At 44.2% G+C, this 19,740-nt stretch overlaps 2 protein-coding genes across 3 annotated transcripts in view; both read left to right on the top strand.

The window, feature by feature from the left end:
* The window catches only part of LOC140269840 (rho guanine nucleotide exchange factor TIAM2-like), an 82,471-nt gene that overhangs the window by 16,699 nt on the left and 46,032 nt on the right, over positions 1–19,740 (top strand). The window contains exon 1 of one of the 2 annotated variants that reach the window (XM_072364819.1): positions 2,825–3,013. The exons of the other annotated variant lie outside the window; for it this stretch is intronic. The gene's annotated coding sequence lies outside the window, so the exon portion shown is untranslated. Of the gene's footprint in view, positions 1–2,824; positions 3,014–19,740 lie in introns of those variants that run through there. 2 annotated transcript variants of the gene reach the window in all.
* The window catches only part of LOC140269843 (connector enhancer of kinase suppressor of ras 3-like), a 119,269-nt gene that overhangs the window by 88,619 nt on the left and 10,910 nt on the right, over positions 1–19,740 (top strand). The window lies entirely within an intron of this gene.

Genomic DNA, 19,740 nt, shown 5'->3' with positions numbered 1-19,740 from the left:
TTTAATTTCTTATCTTTACACGTGCTCTTCTAAAGCCTTTCGTAAGTAATTATTTCCTTTGTCTATTGTGCTGGCTGCTGCAGTAGCATCTTTGTGTTTTGGTTGCCATATTTTGAAGCTAGTAGGGAGTTGGTTCAGGGTGTGGCGTGAGTGAGTCTGATTATTGCCCTTTCTCTTTCTGTCCCACACACCCACACCTTTTCACAAGTCCTTCCTTGTGTTTCTGGACCAGACACTCGCACAGCACCTTCCACTCATGGCTGCCACCCTTGGAAAAAACTATGACACCAATTTCTTCCAACCACGAGAGTCTTGAAACCGACACTGCAAAGGCTGAGACTGGAAACTACATGTGGATGCTGAACATGTCACTCTTTGCAGCTCGCCACTTCATACAGTGGTAAAAATGGCCAGATCACATCTAACAATGGGTAGCAGTGAGAGTGTGTGGAGCATGACTTTGCAGGGGACGTGCAGCCCTTCTTCTGTTTTCCTCAGAAACACACTCACACAGACATGCATTTCCTTTCGCAGTCCTATTAGAGTAGCCATGATGGCAGAACAACGTTGTGAGAGTCAGGATGACTGGACTGGGGGTGTCAAGAGGCCTCCATTTAAGAGAAAGAGGTGGGGTTGAGATGATGATTAGCGTGCGACTGTGTGTGTATTGTAGAAGCCAATACCTGTCTGCCTGTTTGGGTAGTATTTTTTCAGTGTCAGCATTAAAAAAAAAGGAAAATTCTGGCTGAGCTCACAGTTTTTCTGCCCCCTGATGTGTCTTAGAGGAATAAGGTGACATTACCAGCATTTAATTTAATTTGTTATTCCTCTGGGAGTTAATGGGAGCAGCCCAGTCATGACTGCTGTCTTGTGTCAGACCAACAGACAGATTTATGGGAGGCTGATTGTGGCAAGATGATCGTCTGATCCAATTATGCTTAATGAGAAGTAGAGTGACCACAGCTCCTGATAGAGAGCACTATGTGGGTGGAGTATATCCAGAACTTTGCACTGAACAACATCATATGGGCCTTCTGGGCAGAGATCTGTTACATGTCACTGGGAACACTGATTGTATTTGGATTACTATTGCAATAGTTGCACTTTTTATTGTACATCACAGATAAGCACTCCTTCAAAAGTCATTTCAGCTCATTCACATCTCTATTTGTAATGCTTGCATTCTCTCACAATCTGTTTGGGGTAATTCCTTGACACTCCTGCGGATGCATAATAAGATATGTCAATTCCAAACAATATGTTTGGGTAACTGGAGCTAAAATCCCTGTGGCTATATCTAACCAAAGGGGTGAAAAGCTGTTTGTTGTGTAGACAGATCCTGATCGGTCTTTGATGAAAGCAGTAAAGCTTTATAGGATCTGCTGCTTCAATGGGCAGAGCAGAGATAGGCATCATCATTCTGGCCCCCACTGATATGGAGAGTGGATGGGTCTGGCCAAACTGACACGCCTGGCCAAAGAGCCACATTACGAAACACAAGATTTACAGGCATTATAAAGCAGTGTGAGAGTGAGAGCATGACAAACAGCTGATCATGAGCTTGTTATCAGGGGGTGGAGGCATTTGGTCAAGGAACCATGGAGAAATGAAAAAGAGGAATGGGTGTAAGAATAACAATGACTAGTGTCACCGGCATCCTGTCCAATTGTCTGAGAAGAACAAACCTGTTTCCTATTGCTCTGATCATCAATTCATTAGTCTATGTGACAGACAGGCTTGTCAGTGTTATGTAAAGTGTGACATCTTATCAGTCTTTTAAAGTAAAACAGCTACCTGGGAATCAAAGGGCAGGGCACTGTTGAGGTGGTCACAATAGCCACCGTAGCTTATTCATCACTTATAACTTATTCTTCAAACTGTCACAAAGAAGCTGAATTTATCTGGAAGGAACTGTGAACGCAGTGGCTGCACAAAGTGCAGTTAAATTTAATTCAGCAATGGAAATAATCATACTTAATTCAAAGGCTGTAAAGCCAGTAGTGAAACAAGCATATAGAGCATAAACCAAAGGTTGATGTAAGGTTTCCACATGGCTGCGTTTTTACCTGGACTGTATTATGGTGATTGTGGATAAGTGTTGCCACGCTCTTTTGTGTTTTGGCATTGGCTCATTTATGCGAGCCAACTCTGGTCCAGTAATGGCTGCCAGATTTTGTATGTGCACATCATAGCCAGTTTAGCCTGAAAATTGACATTTTAGCCATTTTCAACAACGCGCTGTGTGACTTTTGGCAGTTTCAGCAGCCAGATTTGGATAAATGTGCATCCCGAAGATTCATCTATATTCTGTAACTCGGATGAGTTCTTTTTTCCCACCTTCTCTTTGTGCCAAACCATTTTGGCTACCTAAGAAAAGCTGCTGTTACTGTTCTTCAGTTGAATGCGAGGATTCAAGGAGCTGGTGTGCGCGATGAACATGTGAACAAGTTCACCTGGCCTGTATCCAAAATGATTTGTCCAATCTTGTGTCTGTTACCTAATGGTTTTATAGTTGCATTTACACAAAGTTTGTTGGCTCACAAAAACACCCACATTCTTTAATCAAATCAAAGATTCACTTTTTTATTAAAGTGAAAGTGACCAGCTTTTAAACTACCATTGATTTCTTTAGACCCTGATATCCCCTTCAGGGACCTACACAAGTCCACGAGCCACCGTTTCGAAACCCCACCCCTGTCTCCTTTACTGTGTTCCATCAAACCGGTCTACCTTGCTCTAATCCCCTGGCACTTCATGTTGTATTCAAGCACACGGCCATCCCCCCTCTCAGTGTCCGCGGGAAGGAGGAGTTTAACCCCACATTGTCTGGGAGGAGTCCGCAGTCTCTTGGCGCTGCGTCCCAGGATCGTTTGGTGTGGAAACGCAGATTTCGTGGAAAGAGACTCCAATCAAGATCAACTTAATATAGGTATTAAAAGCCGCTGCGTTCTATTTAAATGATCCGAAGAGGGAAACGTGTGAGTGCAGCGAAAAGCAGAGGAAACATTAACCGGTAAGTTCGAGGCGAACTTAAACTAAATGACTCCGCTCATCCGAGAGCTTGTAAACGCGTCTCTCACCTCATATTATCCGCGCATTTCCCCAAGTTAATAATAAAAAAAAAAAGTTTGCGGCTGCTTCTTCTCAGCGTGTGAGAGATTGATTTCCAACACCGACCTCTCATTGGTTCCCGTGAGAATTAAAGCAGAAATCCTGCAGGAACACGCGTTTGTCCGGTGATTTCAATTGTGTCACGTTGAAAAGCGTTTAAATATCATGTGGTTCTGACTGGGGAGTACAGTGTGATCTGTCCTTTTATAGCTCTAATTCTCAGATGGGAAAACTCTCACCGCTAGTGCTGTCTTATTCTTTACTTTCCTTAATAAATCTGTGGTGCTGTGTGAAACTTAATTTCAGTGGGGTGATTTAGATCCATTTTCATTCACTCCTTATGTTCAACTTCAGAAATGAATTAAAACTTGCACCAAGTGTGTTTGTTTTATCATTCCAGCAGATCAGTGCGACTTGCCTCTGATTTATGGACTAAGATATTGGGAGCATAAGTCATTCCACTAAATGTTGGGTTATGCCTCGTTGTGATTTACATTCTATTTGTATTGTTGTTGGGCTGTGTGCTGGGGTGGAAGGGCTCTCCAGCCTCATACAGAGGCAACAAAAGGGCCCTGGGACCCCTGGAGATGGGGGCCAGCGCAGAGCAAAGACAGCTATGAATCAGGAGGAGGGGGGGCTGGGATCCCTTTTGGCATATTGGGCCCTCTGTCATGGAAACCCTGCACGGGAAAGTGTGTGACTGTCCTGCCACCTTTGCATGCCACTGAAGAAGGTTGTGATCATAAAAACTCAGGCTAATGATGGACTGTAACAGGCTGGATGGGCTGCTCATTGATCTGTCTGATGGCTCTGGCTGGAGTCTCTCTGGAGCGTTCATGCGGGCCATATTTTGGGTGTGCAGCCCAGTTCTGAGAGAGAGTTAGGAGAGTGGTAATTAATGTGATTAATGAAATCTGGGCTTATTATGGCGTGCACCTTTTCCTTTTCATCCAGAAATATGTCTCGGGCAAAAGAATGCCTCGTGTTTGTTTTTTCTTCGGGCTCAGACATGCTGTGTGATTGGTTTTTATGTCATCAGACCTTTCATCCCCCCCGCCTGTTTAATGGGCTGTACACAAATCATTATTTACTTACATAATTGGAGTTGTTCTCATGTGCACTCTGTTTTGTGTTTGTTTTAGTTGGAGATCGGCAATAGAGCTGCTGGGGCACAAGCAACCATCTGCATATTTTGGCCTTTGTGGCTCACATTTTTGTGGCAAAGAAGTCTTCGACCACAAGGAACATTATATTTTTACTATTCTGTTTTTCCCGGGGTTGGAAAGGGGTCTTGAGCCAGATAGATACTGACTGAGTGTGACTCGTAATTTTCCTTTTAGTGGAAAACACGGGATTGTTTTTGGTGTTCTGTTCTTCTGTAACACAAGTTGTGAGTTATGCTTTGTAGCTCGCGGGACTTTCAGTTGTTGTAATTGTTTACTCGTGAAGAAGGGGAGAAGCGGTGCTACCCTTTCCTCTTTGGGTGACACATCGATGCATCTGCATCACTTGTCCTGAAGTTCAGGGGCTCAGTAACACAGAGGAGCTGTGACACAATTACCACTGGAACTTCCCTTATGAAACAATCTGTTTTGAAGTAAGTTGATACACAGCGCGTAGCTTTGTGGAGCTATTTAAAGAACAGCACACAAAGTGTTGACTGCTCCTGTCTTTGGCGCTTTGATGCCTCATGTGAGCAGTGATCCTCATCAGCCAAGAAACAGGCTGTGTATGAGCGCCCATCTTCAATCCTGAAGAGCTCGCACCCTGGCCGAGAAACAATGTTTCTCGTCTTCCTCCTGCACATTTTTCTCCATATAAGGTGCCGTGCGTGTGACTTATCAGGCATGGGTAACGTCTGTGCTTATTGTCGCGCAGAGAGTGCTTACTGGCTCTAGGTAGAGAGGCCTTCCAAGAAGGTAGCACACGATGCAGGCGAAAGGATTTGAAATGGTTTCAACTTATTTCTCTTTTTAAAAATCTGTTTCTCAACACGTTCCCCTCCTCGATTACATGGAAATGTCATTTTCAGGCTTCTATTTCAGCTCTGATCCTTTGCTCCATCAAAGTAATGGTGGGATGTCTGCTTCTATTTCTTTGTGCTGTGGTTGAAATGATATTTGCCTGTCAAAGTGTTTGCTGGTGGTGTGCGGCCGGCAGCTTCTGGGGTGGGTGCTATAAAAAGCAGGTGAACTAAAAGCCGGCGTTGACGGCATCTTGGTCAAGGCTTATCATTTGCTACTCAACCGAGATGCGGGCTAAAAGACACGTGGCACCCTTTGGCCCCTTATGAGTGCTCACAACTTGAAATCAAAGAGACGTATAACCACAACAGCAGTTACAGATCCCGTCCTGAAGTGGCACCCAGGATAGAAGTTAGAACTAAACACAAAAAAAAACAACAACTCTAAAGAGACGCTTTGTACCTTCTGTTCTGCGTCATTCAGTGATTCTGAATTTAACTGGTGTCGCTCCAAGGCTGGCGCAAACACACACACACACACACACACACTTTCTATCTGCCCCAGCACAAGATCCCATGCTCTGCTGCGCATTCAGGAACCTTCTGTCCAGCTCAGCGGAGCTGCACAGTCTCATCCAGCTTAACCCACGAAGCCGTTCATGCTCCTCTTAACAGCTACAACTTCTGGGTCTTTGAGGAGATTAATGTATAGGTCTAAATTCAACTGAGCTCATTCTGGGTCAGCTGCTGAATAGCTTTAATGGTTTGAGAGGAAAATGAAAATTGAATAGAGGAAGAGTGTGTTAAATGAGGTTTGAGATTAAGAGTTACCTTGCAGCTGATTGGGGTGTGGAGGTAATTAGTTGCGTGAGGTAGCTCTTAAAGAGCACCAGGCGTCTTCACATGTGATTCAGACTTTCATTAACCTCAAAGAAATAAGTGCAAGACACGCAGTTACCACTCTTTTATTGATGGCAGTATAAATCATGTGGCGATTGGTGTGCATGAGGCAAAATGCTCCCGCGGCAGCAGTTGAGAAGCAGTTTGTGTGTGCAAATCCTGTAAGCTTTCCAGACAGCGTACAGCTTTTCTGTCTGATGAAGATGGACTTTAAACCCAACCAAGAGATGTACAGGCTGCACAAGAAACTGATTATCGAAGTATATGAACAATGGGACGGGGATAAAAGGGAGCACTGGGTACAGAAGCTGGTTGCAGCGGTATTGATCCACACGTGGGACTTCAAATTTTAACAATACGGCTGCTTCAGAGAACCCACTCGCAGTGTGTATGATCTTTTATGCTCAAAGCGTGTGTTTTTTTTGTTTTTTTTCACAACATTGGTGCTGTGTGTAAACCCTCTTTGAGCCTTTGATTAGGAATTCAAGCTGGACACAGTCAAGGTGCTTCACATCTGTGCTGCTTTGTGCATAGAAAGGCGTGATATTTGTGTTTCGGATACCTGCTTCAAAAGATGACACGTGCTGCCACATTCAACAGCCCTGTTTGTATGGAAATAAGCCGGTCCACACCCCCCACTCATCGGCTCTGGGCTGGCTTACAGGTCAATCCTTACAACAATAGAAATTGTGATTGATCTGCCCTACCTTGGTCCAGTAGCCATAAGGTCCCACTCACTATCCATACCCTATTGGAAAGGCAAACACAGCTGGTGCTACAGGCTAAAGTGCTCGGTGTCGGGATGTTCAATAGGCGCTGTGTGTTGTCCCAAATGATGGATGGAGTAAATTCTGGGCACACATTTACTCAGGCACATCCCACCTGCTCATCAGTTTGTGGAGATTGACTACTTTTTTGTTTTAATGGAAATTTTTTATCATTTTTATTTCTAATCAAGTAGATGAAAACAATTCTTTGGTCTCCAAACCCAGTCTCTGAAAGATCGTTTAGCTTCTTCCATTATTATAAATAACACATTTCTGAATTACCATAGCGGTGTTGGTCCCCTATTTCAATGTGATTCTTTCAAAACATGGCAAATGGTAAATCTTTGCTCTATAGAGACACAGAGCAGATGGGGGGGGGGGGGGGGGGGGGGTGTTGAGACGCACATGAATCCGTCATTGACTGCACTGTTTCATGTATCCATTTATCATAGTCTTGCCTTCGGCTGCTGTGTATCCATCATCACAACGCTCCGTTTCTATAACTGCAGTTTTACACGATATTGATGTTGCTTCCCTTCTTTTGCTTGCTCAGAAGCTCGCTCCAGTGAACTGCGTGGAACTTGGCGTGCCCTTATCGGCACAGTTTCCTTGGCTTTGCGGTGGACGAGAATTGCTTTGAAGGCTCTTTGGCTGATTCGTGTTACGTTGAGGAACATTTTCAGGCTCATTAGCACTCCGCTGCCTTTTCAGCCCCCAACCCAGCTTTAAACAGTTGGTGGTTTGATCTCTGAGAAAGATAAGCTCTTTTCTCCACTTCTCAGTCTCCAGGCTTTGTCATGTTGGTTCAGTCATTTGGCGTCCGGCCAGCGTAAACAGAGGCAGGGTCCTGATTGCTTTAGGTCACCGGGAATCCTGGCATCCACTCAGCAAACATGCTTAATTTAAGCTTACTTGAAAATCCTTCCCTCAAAGAGGTGAATGTATCTAGATAACCTGTTTCCTACATGATATCATCGTCAAGGCTTATTTGTCTGACAGGCCTCAGCTGTTTAAAGGAAAAGGGTACAGCATACAAGTAAAGGGCCTCATTGTAACATATGTCAAGATAAGAGGAAAGAAACAGAAGTTGTCGGAAAGCATTTTATCAGTTGTTTAAACGCAGGACTCTAAATTTGCTGCTAATTGATTTAATATGTGCGTTTCATTCTTAATGTAAGGGAAACAAGTGGCGTATCAGCCAGGCTGCATTTGGGGACCCTGTGTGTGGGCTCATTTTTACAGCACCCTCTGGATTCATAACGCCCAGTTAGCCTTTCTATGCTTCTAATGATGGATGACACAGCTTTGCCTCATTTATGAGAAATTTCCATCTCCACCTGTCTGTGTTCAGGTAGAACCCTGATAGGATCATTGCTTCTGTTTCACTGAGAGCTCAGTTTATGGCTGCAGGGCCAAATTTCTATGTGGACTCTTCCAGCCAGGAAGCCCTGCTCGCTCTGAGATTTGGAGGAAAACCACTTTCTGATGAGCAGGACCAAATTTTTCAACTTGCACACCTTCAGTTGAAAATGCAGTTCTGCCATGTTTGTGCCACCAAACAAGCTAACAGATAACACTGAGCAGCTAAGTTCACCATTAACACACGCACACACACATACATACACAGGTCAGTCTGAAGGTCTGTATTATTTGTAGCTGGTTCCTCCAGAGGTTGATCCCGAGCCAAGGAGATTACACAGAATGCAGGTCGCTGCTCAGCTTGTTTCAGATTGGGACAGTTGTGCAATATTAATACCCGTCTGTCCTCAAATGATGTCACATCAGATGCCACGACGCTGTCTCATAAATGCTGCCTCTCTGCAGTCTAGCCGATGGAGTTCACAGTCATGTCAGAAGATTATTAAATCTTGCCTCGCACAGAAACTCGGAGCAGTAATGCTGAATCTTTTAACCTGATGGCAGCAGATGTAGGGCAACCAGCTCACTGGGCTGTTACGCACACAGCAGAGCCATGTGTGGGGTAGGCTATTAGTGGTGTCTGACATTCGGGTGTCATTGGAGAAGCTGCCTCCTATTTTGTCCGCTTGCTCAATCCTAAGCCAAGTTGGTGGAGCTAAGAAAGTAACTACTTGGTGTGCAGACTGATCCCGTCCTGGTCCAGGAACTCACTTTAACACAATAATCGGTTTTAACAGGGCTAATAGTAGTTTGGAGATGAGCTTTCTCTCCCGGTATTAGACTTAGAGTGATGCTACTCTGATATGCAGACAAATTAAAGGAAAACCAACGATGTCTTGGTAAGGTTTTGAACAGTTACACCGTGTCACTGATTCTCCCAAGTTTCTGGAACTCTGCTGGGGGGAAGAATTTGTTTGATAGTATTATTGCAGTGTGACGGGTTTCAGGAGAGTATTGGACTGACGTGTTGATCGGAGGGCTGTGCCTGGCTATCATTCCATAGAAGCTGCACATGTACAAAATCATCGTGCATTTACTGAATTCTCTGAAGTTCGTGTTAGGTTGAGTGTTTCTATGAAGTTTCTGGAAATAAAAAAAAAAAATCTTGAGTGCATCCACAGGTCTCCACAAACTGCTGACGGATGTATTTAAAAAAAGAAGATGGAAAGGCTTACCTCGCCGACACACAATATGGTTTCAAACTACAACAAAGCTCAGCTTTTTTGTAAATACAAGTGGGGTCGGCTTCTAGGAAAAGCCCCTGATGTAAGCTTTGTTGCTTGTGGTTGTAATTCAGTAGAGGAAATAAGACAAAAAATACATCTTGATCTTTGACGGGTCAGATGTTGTTCGCAGAAATGTCTTTGTGCCCCCGAACGCTCATTGAATCTTCTTCGAAACAGGCAAAACCCTCATCAAGCGAGTGTATAAACTTTTTTCTCTTATTTGCATCCTTTCATTGCAAATCAGAAACAGCAACTGAAGCCCTGCTACTTTCCTTTAGTGTGCTTTTTGCAAATAATTGCACTTCAGAGGTAAACCATTAAGACCTGTCCTCTATACGTGGGAACCGATGTATACTGTGTCAGGTCTGAATGGGTTAAAGCATCCTACAAATGATCATGGTTAGTCCATTTTTGCTGCACAGTGACTCCTTCTTTTTCTGTATCCCATGAGACTTTCTACCACAACTGGAACGGTAGCTTGTATGGGTCATCTCACACAACCACTCAAACTTTCTGGTGGTTTGCCACACTCAGCAGAGATCTTGTTGGCTTTTCCAGATGTATCTCCCTGGATGTGGATGTCTGTGTGCACAGTTTAGACTGTCTCTTTGTGGTAAAAGAGGGAACAACGGTTTCGTAACCTCAGGGAATGTACAGATTTTGTATGGGGAGCACTACTGAAGTGCGAGGGGCAAGTGTGGCGAACATGATGTATCACGGCTCATGTGCTTGCTTCCTTTTTAACTGAACAGTAGGAAGTCTTTGTTACTCCGCAGAACTGTCTCAAAGCTCTCATCCTGCATATTGATGGAGGAGCTGCGTGCGAACTGCCTGTTGGCTTTTACAGTCTCTCTGCTTTCATCAAACACGTCTTCTGCAAACACCCTTTAATGTACACCTTGATCTTCACCTTCCACGTTGCAGGATCTGATGTACGGGAGCGAAGTCATTCCTTGTAAATCATTTCACTTTTGGAAGGTAAAATGATTTTAAGTCTCTTGAGGTTGGTGATCTGAGAGGCACGGCCTGACAGCTGACTAATAAGTGGCTGATGTTGTGTCACTCAACCCACTGATGTGCAGCGGATCCACTTAGGTGTCTAGGTTACTGTAATTCATCTTCAGCATCAACACGACTACTAGAAAGCGTCATTTTGCTTTTCTAAGGTTTTAAAATGTGAGTTTTCATTGGTGTTTACCAATTTCCTTCCTCCAAATGTCTGTTTCTCCCTCGCAGAGACTCCGACTGTGAAAGAATGACTTTAATAACGTGTGATATGATATTGACGTTATTTTAAAAGCAATTCTTGTCTCTTTAGGCACTGGTCCTGCTCCTCGGTAGTAATTTTGTGTGTGTGCGAGCGAGCGAGCGGTCTCGTCGACAGCGGCAGGCCCTGTGGTCTATTCGCGTGGAGAAACCGGCTTCACTGGAAACTTGTGGTTCCCTTTTTTTAAGATACTGATAATAATATTTTACCGTCCATGGGCCCAGACTGGCATGCCCAGGCTTAAGCTAATAATAACAAAGTCCAGAACCACCAGGAACTGGGTTTTCCCTGACTATTAAGATAATTGTTCCAGAAAACTGAACTTCCACTGTCATGTTGTGTTAATGGTCTCATGCATCATGTCTTCATGCCCCTCCTTCACTATGTGATTCATATGTTTTCTGTAGTAAATCAGAATTTGATTTAATAAGTGGAAACCGTAACACATTTGAACTTCCTTCTATTCATTGTCTCACACACTGAACCCCCCCCCCCCAAAAAAAAAACAACAAAAAAACAGCCCATTAGTCAGGGGTGTCTTCTCTACTATAATGATATAATGTGTATGTCTGTTTAACAGGGTTGTCTAAACGTTCATGTTTGGTCCCAGACAGGCCTGCTGCTGCTTTTGCCAATTAAGCTATCATGCTGTGCCACAGGCAAGTACTTAAACAAGCTGGAAGAGTGCGCTCATTCTTTCCGATCTTTAACCCTCATCTATATCATCCTGCTTAATGTCTGGGCCTCTTGGCAAGCCATGCAATAAGCTTAGGGTAGCCACAGGAGTCCCAGGTCAGGATACATTTGAACATGGCATTGAAAACGCTGAGGAGCTGTTGATGCAGTGTGCAGCTGAACGTCAGAGCCCAAATGTTGCAGAGACTGGGATACATCAGAAGCACAGCTTTGCACACACTGCAGACAAGTCAGATCAGGTTAGATTGTTTAAACTACTACATCATTGTCTTGGCTGCGATTGTTGTCAGAATTCCAGATTTTCCCTGGATCACCCAGGATACAGATCATCTATAAATTTCTGGTATTCTTCAGCAACTACTGTCCTTTTCTTTGGAATAGTTGCTCCACTAGTAATGAGACAAATAGTGGATGGTTTGTGGTCAGCCATTTTCTCAAGGGTTAAGTATCCTTCTTCATTCCCTCTGAGCCCATCCCAGCTCAGGAGGAGAAGCCTGTGCATAAAAGCCACCCTTGTCCTCTCGTAATGGAACAGCTTGACCCCTCGAGACCTCTGCTGGTCGGAGCATCTGCCCGTCGATTTCCCCACACCCATCCTGTGATCCTGTGGGACGTAAACGGCCTGTCGCATCTGCCTGTGAGCAGTAACTCAATTAGTTGAGGAATTCATTTTACTGGAAAAAAAATAAAAAATTAGGGACTGGCCTGTAATTTTTCAAAGTCAGAAAAGAAAGCCTGTCAACGTGAACATGACGCTGATTTACTGTCGGTTATCGTGTGAAAGTTTCTTCCTGCGCGCTGTGCATAATGACCGCATTATGAGCGTGATCCTCATTGACATTCTTGAGCCTCTCTGTATAGATGGGATAATAATGAGTTTGGCAGGGGCTTTAATTTAATTCGTGTCTGTAAAAGTGCTGCACATGTGGCACAGCTGCTAGTGTTTAGCCAAGGCTTGCCATGCCCTTAGATGAGGTGCCATTCAGTGCCAGCGGTGGCTTGTTTCTGTTTTGTCTGCCATTTACGAACCACATTCCTGAGTCAAAAGGCTTTGCAGAGCAGCACAAAGAAGTTTGTTTTGCAGAGAATGTTGGTGATTTTTCTGCGGCAGTCAAATGAACTCACGCGCCTCGGCATCCTCGTGACAACAGAAACTAGTTCCACAGGCCAGTCTTTGTTGCATGTATTAAACTTTGGTGGTTGAACACAATGACTGCTTGAGAGCTATTTGTCGAGCACCTGTGGTGGATTATAGGTCAGAAACGGCTTCCAGCTAATTTCTTGTGATAACTCCGCTTTTAAAGCTAATCTCGGATTTTCCATTTGTGCTCTTTTGGGGTGAACTCAATTAAACTCCCGTCACCACGGTAAAAGGTAAGATTTGTTTTTTTTTTTCTCTGGATGAAAACAGGCTCGTGACAAATGCACAAAGAGGTGTCACACCACATTCTCTGCACTCTGAGGAAACGCGTTCTAACCTATGACACAGTTTTAGGGACAGATAGTAGGTCACGGCTGTGTTCTGGCCACCTGCTGGACAAAAAGACTTGCAAAGTTGCGTCCATGCAAGCCGAAGCACTCTGACTGACGGCGTTAAAGCTGCAAGTTCTTTTCTGAGATGACTTTTAAATATGTTTAAATGACAAACAGTCAAACATCTATGAGCTCCAGGCTAATGCAAACAACGTTTACTTGATTTAAGTGTTATTTGGATGAAGCTATTCATCTGAATACATCACACTACCAGTCTGGCACAAACTCGACCGTCTTCCATTTTAATAGCCAGTTCACTTCCACACCTGTGGCTGGTTGCATCTTGTTGTATTGAGACCTCTTCTCTCATTTGTGCTATTGACAGTAAGAAATGCTATAGATTCTGGTCAGCCAGGCTTGAAGCTGCAATAAAACAAGTGCTGCTTCCTGTTAGAGACGTTGCTGGGGGAATTTTCCTTTAAATAACTGCCAGTCCAATAGCAAATCTGACATATTTATCCTCTTCAGTAGAGAGCCAGCCTTACATCAGAGGATGGTTACGTTTGTATTAAAGCTGTCCTGTGAGTGGGATACATCCCTTTTAGAGACATTTACACGCTGAGCACACATAAACATGCATATGTGTAAGCTGTAGGTACAGAGTGACTCATGTAAACGGAGTGGAACTCACCTGAAGGATGGTTTATTTAGTTGGGCAGCCTGCGGTCCTGTGTTTACAGGGCTGTGATGTAGGTCCACAACCTGACACTGACAACTCCACCACGTTATCATACCATCTACAGCCAGCCTGCACACTCCACTCTGCTTGGCTAGAGATGAGCTATATGCCTGTCTGACACAGGCTTGTTGGTGTGATGGGAATACTAAAACCTCTCTAGTGAATCATCGCACCGATATTTCTTCTTAAAGTGAACAAAAGATGCCTTCCTGCATTGTCTAACGCATTTGTGATGTGGTCAGGGTTTGCCAGTGTACAATAAAAGAGCCGTGACAAGCATTGCACTCCTATGTTTGAGTTGATTCCTGCATTCTTTTAGAGCAGGATAATTCTGCGTTAAGGTGTTTCTGTAAACCTCTGCGTTTGAAAACAAGGCAAAACAGAAAATTGCTGTTGGTTTAAGATGGTTTAAGGTGGTTTAACATGTGAAAAGTGAGTTTATTGTACTAAAGTTTCTCCTACATGCACTAATAATGCGTTCCCACCAAGAAACGCCCAGCCTCAGCCTTTAGCAGACCTCCCAAATGTGGTAAAAGAAAGACTTGTAGAATGACAATTAATGGCTTCAGGTAATGGCTCCTAATAGTTTGCTGAACATTGACTCCTTTGTTGTCTGTGATAACCTTGACCACAATGAGCAAACCAGCTAGACGGGCCCAGACTAGTACAGCCACTACTAATAGACTTAAAGCATCACTGTGGTTTCTTCCTGTCAGTTTGTCACAGTTAAAGGCTTAAGTAGACATGACTGTGATGCATAATCTGCTGTGAGAGTGCTGAGCTAGCGCCAACAATTACAAGGCCCCAGTTGTTACCTGGTTTCTGATTTCCCATCTATTCATCACTTGTAAGGTCACTTTCTTATCAGTGGGGTGGTCTCTCTTCCTGAGTCGGTCACAGCTGAGTGATTCATGTCCTGTTTAGCCCGTCTTTGAGCTACATCATCGGCCTTTAAGTGACCATAAAAGTCGAGATGCTGTCAGTTTGAGAGCTAGTTTACCGTGAACACATGGCTCTTGGCATAGGAAGATGGAGTTAGAATTACCTTTTTATGTCAGTGTCAACCTGTATTTTTGGCTCTCTGAACCTGAATCACACATTAGTGATGCGCATTGCCAACAGATTCTGAATAAAGTTTAGGCTTGCAGCGGGTGAAGTGGGAACTGTGACCCAAGGTGGTGGTGGTGGGGGGGCTACACAAGCAAACTCCCTCTGGCGTCAGAGCTCCTCAAGAATGCAGAGAGGGATGAATGCATGCCTGTGGCAGTGATAGATGAGACTTGGCGCCCCCCCCCACCACACACAGACATATACCCTCAGAGCATCTGGATGCAGACTTTTTGGCCGTCCCCTGCAGCTGTATATGCCAGTTTAGCAGGTGTGTGTGTCTGTTGGGACAAAGCCAGAGTTTGGTTGTTTGCCCTACTACCCCAGAAAGAGCTGTATTCCCCAGCCGCATGTCATTTTGATTTGAATGCTCAGCTTTTATCATGCCAGTTCACCTCTGGACACTGAGCGATTCCCTCTGTCCCTTTCAAATCGCAGATGAATCGATTTCTTCCCCCTCAATAGGTTATTCTTTCCTAATGTGTCCAGTGATTGATGCTGCATGTGTGTGTAAGTTCCAGTGTGAGTGTCTTCCCTGTGTGAGCATCGATTACTGCTTGTGCATGTATCTAACTGCTCCCAAATCCCCAAGTACCTTCTGTGTGACCTCCAGCAGCGAACGCTGTGTGTCTTGATTTTTGTTCTGCAGTGGTCAACGGTCTCTGATGGATCACCTTTGGGAGCCGTGAGTGGCTCTCACATGGCTGCCATAGTACAGTACAGTGGCCGCTGCTATGATAATGAGTGATTTAGTGGTGGGCTGAGCACATTAATCACCCAAGCTCGCTCCACGTTGCGTGTGACCGATTATCCTGCAGTACACAAAGGACAGCAACAGTCAATTTGAGTGGAGATAATGCGGCGTGTGAATGAATGGGTTTATTGCAGGTGTTGTCTGTAGGCTCTCCAAATCAGATGTGCAAAATCCACAAAGTCATTGTGAACTTCAGCAAAAAGCTGCAAATTTTGACAACACTCTTGTCCTATTTATAATGCCAGAGATTCAAACCGCCCTTCCTGAAGGTTAACAACGACATTGTTGTTCTTTTCCCTTTTCTCCACCTCAAAGGAACTTTTCTTCCCCTATCTCTTATGTTGGGGGAGATAATTAGACGTCTCATTCCCTCTCTCTTTGAACGAAGAAGCTTTTGTGCTTCTTCCCTGTCTCCCCAGTCAAGGCTGGGCATGTGCTCATTTTCCACCAGCCTCCAGGTCTCTTATCTGACCCTGTGGCTGCCACTGACTGTGGCACCACATTTTTGCACCGTCATTCGCTGCCATTCATTCACCAACTTGTCCCATAACCTCTGTGCTGAAATGTTCTGCTGCAGCACAGATGTTCAGGTGAGTGTGAAAAGATGCTGATTGCACTGGAAAATCAATTCCACTAAACTGCTGGACGAGCCGGGTACTGCATCAATGGAACAAGTTCAAGTCCACGCTGTGTGTGTTGGCGTCTTCTTCCTTCACGGGTTTAACCTTCAAAATGACCTTCCTCTGTCCATTAAGCTGTTTAATTAGCAGAGTAGTTGATGAAAAGCTGATTTGCATCTGCAGTCGTCCAGCTGTTGGCGAGACATCACACGCTTCATGCAGAATTTTGAGCTGTTAAAATATGCACATCTAAAAGTGCCCATGACTATAAACGCACTCTTACACAGCAGATGGACACTGACACCCCCTTGAGGATGTCTCGAGTCACTGTCTCCTCCTGAAAAAGCCTCAGAACAGGTGAATGCCACTTGTTTCAGTTTGAGATGTCTTCACTGGCTCTTTAAGCTGACAGCGACCCCTCTGGTGTTGTCCTTTCACTCGCACATAGTCCCTCCTCTGTTAGGAGGGTCCCTGCATGCATGTTCATTGAAAGATCTGAAAATGAAATCTTGGCCTGACTTGTTTGAAAAGGAGCTGAGGTGACAGAAGAAAATGTAGATTTCACAGTTTTGGCGATAGATAAAGGACGTGATTACCTTCGATGATTTGAATTGCACAGAACAAAAGAAATATGTTTAAAATGTTCTTTTCCTGATTTTTGAGATTGAATTCCCTCCTTTTCCCATGCAAATAAACTCTTTTTTTTTTATCAAGTTATTCATTATCGTCGTGTTCTATATGCCAAGATAATTGGAATGTACTTGGATTCCTATACACACTCTAGTCGCATTGTAAGGGATAGGGAGTGGATCTGAGGGTGGAACCCTCTGCCAAACAAAAGACTTGACCTTTCACCCTGATTTTAAAGCACACCAGCTTAAGTTAATTCCATCTGTCACACACACACTCACACACACTCCAACTCCCTCTTCCTTCATCCGACTAATTTCAAATGCATTTCCAGATGCTTGATCTTTTAAATCCATGTTTCTTTGTGAGGCAGTGTACTAATTGCTGCTAATATTAAGCAATTAAGATCAATTTATTTCCTCCCAGTGGATAGTTTGTTCACAAATTGCTGCCGACTGGAGTCCCCTGTGAGCGCAATAATCAATGGCATCAAACCGTAAACGGCCGCCAGCCACCAGAATGGCTCCATTATGCTGTTTATGAGAGAGATGTGAAATATTACCAAGCTGACTGAAAACTCATATTTCTCCCTCTGACTCTCTTCCTCCTCCGTGTTTGTCAGAACGCTCCAATGAGCAGCACTCCACCAGTGCCTTTTTCATCAGAGATGGATACTCTCAAGTAATCAGCCCCAGATTAAATGTGACATGATAAATGTGTTTTACATAAAAAGAATCATTTACTTGGAAGGTTAAGGCGTTTGCCACACCACATTAATGGGATGGATGCCTCACTGTAGTTACTAAAAAACCTATGAGTAACTGTGCAGTCACTAAATTGGGTGCCTGCACAGCTGCCTTCCATTTGGTTGGGATGAAAATAAAGCGCATGTCTATTCGATGTGGTCAGCATCTAAAGTTATGATGATGGCTTGTTTTTCTGCCCCCTTATACTGAAAGTCTCTTAAATGTCATTTACAAAAATCAATGAAGGTAGCTCTGATCATCAAGTTTGGGAAGAAAATATTCCCATTTAAATGTGAATAAGAAGGTATATTTTATGTGTTAAATCCTCCCATTCATTTCTTTATCTATCCACTTTTAGCTGCTGGTTTAGGTCCTCTTTAATTATTGATTCATAGATGTAAATATATTCATGTGCTGAGATGGCTATTTAAGTTGCATTCTATGCGATTAGACATCCCAAAACCATTTTGAGACCATGTCAAACCGGCTCACAAAGCAGGTTTTACGTCTTGTGCTTGGGTCGGTTTTATTGTTGCATTAATCTTAAATTGCAGCAGAGGAATCTTTTGTCACACTTTTGTCATTAAGCCAAAGGCCATCTGGAGTTATGTAGACCTCAGTATCGGGAGGAATTCACTGTATTGCAAAACAATATTTTGATAACGTTCTCGAACCCTGCGTCATCACACAGATACACACACGAATTGCACACATTATTTTCCTCGTGTGAAATCTCTTTAGATACGCTTTCCTTGCATTCTTCCCAGCATTTCATTCCAGTTCTGCTCCTGGGGAAGGCACAGCAATGGGCATGAGTCTGATTATCAGTATTTTCTTGTATTATTAGTACAGTGTGACCTTCAGCTTGTATTTGCAACTTCTGCATTTATTTAGAGGTTAGAAGATGTGAATGAAAAGTACTTTGAGATGTGTGCATGAGTCATGTACCTAGAGCTCTACAGACGGATTTAATTCGGCTCTGGAGAGTTGAGCTTATTGGAGTCTTAATTGATCATAATTAGGGGTCAGACAACTTGGCCGGATGGAATTAGGCCCAGCACCTGCTCTGAATGAATATGCATCACAGTGGTCCTGTCTGCTTTCCCTCCTCCTCAGTGCCTCACTCTTTTCATGTCTCTGTCTTTCCAGGCGTGGTGTTGACCAAACCTTTAGCTGCCTGCTTCTATTGGCGGACAAAAGCCTTTGAGAGGATCTCAGACTAAGCCACAGGGACTATTGTGTTGTTGACAATGTTGTTTAGCCCTGGTGGATGCTGCTCGTATTGTGTCTCTGAGCTGATGTCTCTATGTCAAACAGCAGGCTGATGGAAGGCTATTCCACAGCTGCTCATACAGCGCAGCATGGACATGACTTTGAAAAGATATTCTGACCAGGATGATTTTCTAGAGAAGAACCCAATTGAGCATTCTAGGTGATGGGCCATATGCTGTAATGTTGTTCATTTTAGGATTGATGTGACGTGTTCCTGAACACCAATCACTTTCGGAGGTTCTCGGATGTAAACAGCGGGCTTCCGAGCTGCTTTTGGAACGGGTTCGTCCAGCTCTGGTGCTGTTTTGTGTTCTGCTGTGGCTTTTTGAATGGGTCCAGTTTGACTGTGCGACCACAGTTATGCGAACCATAGACAAATGGAGGCATGCAAGGTTTTAGACTGACGGCGGTCTCAAGTTAGTCTCTGCTGGGATAAGACTTAGTCACAACACTTCAAGAATTCCTAATTCCAGGGAAGCTTCTGTCGCATTTCTTTGCGTTAATTGGCCTCTGATCAAAAATCGGCCCCCGTGGCGCCTCAGAAGCCATCAAACAGATTAGGCATGTCACTGACTCTGTTTCCTCCTGTGTAACCCCCCCCCCCCCCCCGGTCTTTTTCACCTCTCCTCACTCACTGGACTTTTTCTCCTTTCTATCCTCACGCACGCACACATATACACACACTTTCTGTCTGCCCAGTTGCTGGCTGCCTCTCCTGCCTCCTCCTGGGGTCATTGTGGTATTTAGGGTCAGACAAGAGCCCCAGTCATTGCACCCTCCCCAGTGCCTCCCAGGGAAAGGCTGCAGTCATTACACGCCAACTTGTCTCGCCCAATCTCCTCAGACTGCTCTGAAAAAAACCGCCTTGGCTGCAACAAACCCTGCATCTCCTCCTCCCAGTCAACGGAAAAGCTGGATGTTGGAAAAACAGGGCAGTTTACTTGTGGAGCCTTTTTGCAGTGGATGTATGAGAGCCATAAAACATCTTAGCCTCTCTTTCTGAGAGGGCTCTTCTGTTGAGAACTTTTTTTCCTCCCTGCTCTCTGGCTT

This window comes from Leuresthes tenuis, unplaced genomic scaffold (genome assembly GCF_036924035.1).
Source record: "Leuresthes tenuis unplaced genomic scaffold, fLeuTen1.0.hap1 SCAF_15, whole genome shotgun sequence".
NCBI lineage: Eukaryota > Metazoa > Chordata > Actinopteri > Atheriniformes > Atherinopsidae > Leuresthes > Leuresthes tenuis.
This window is presented reverse-complemented; position numbering and strand designations above follow the sequence as displayed.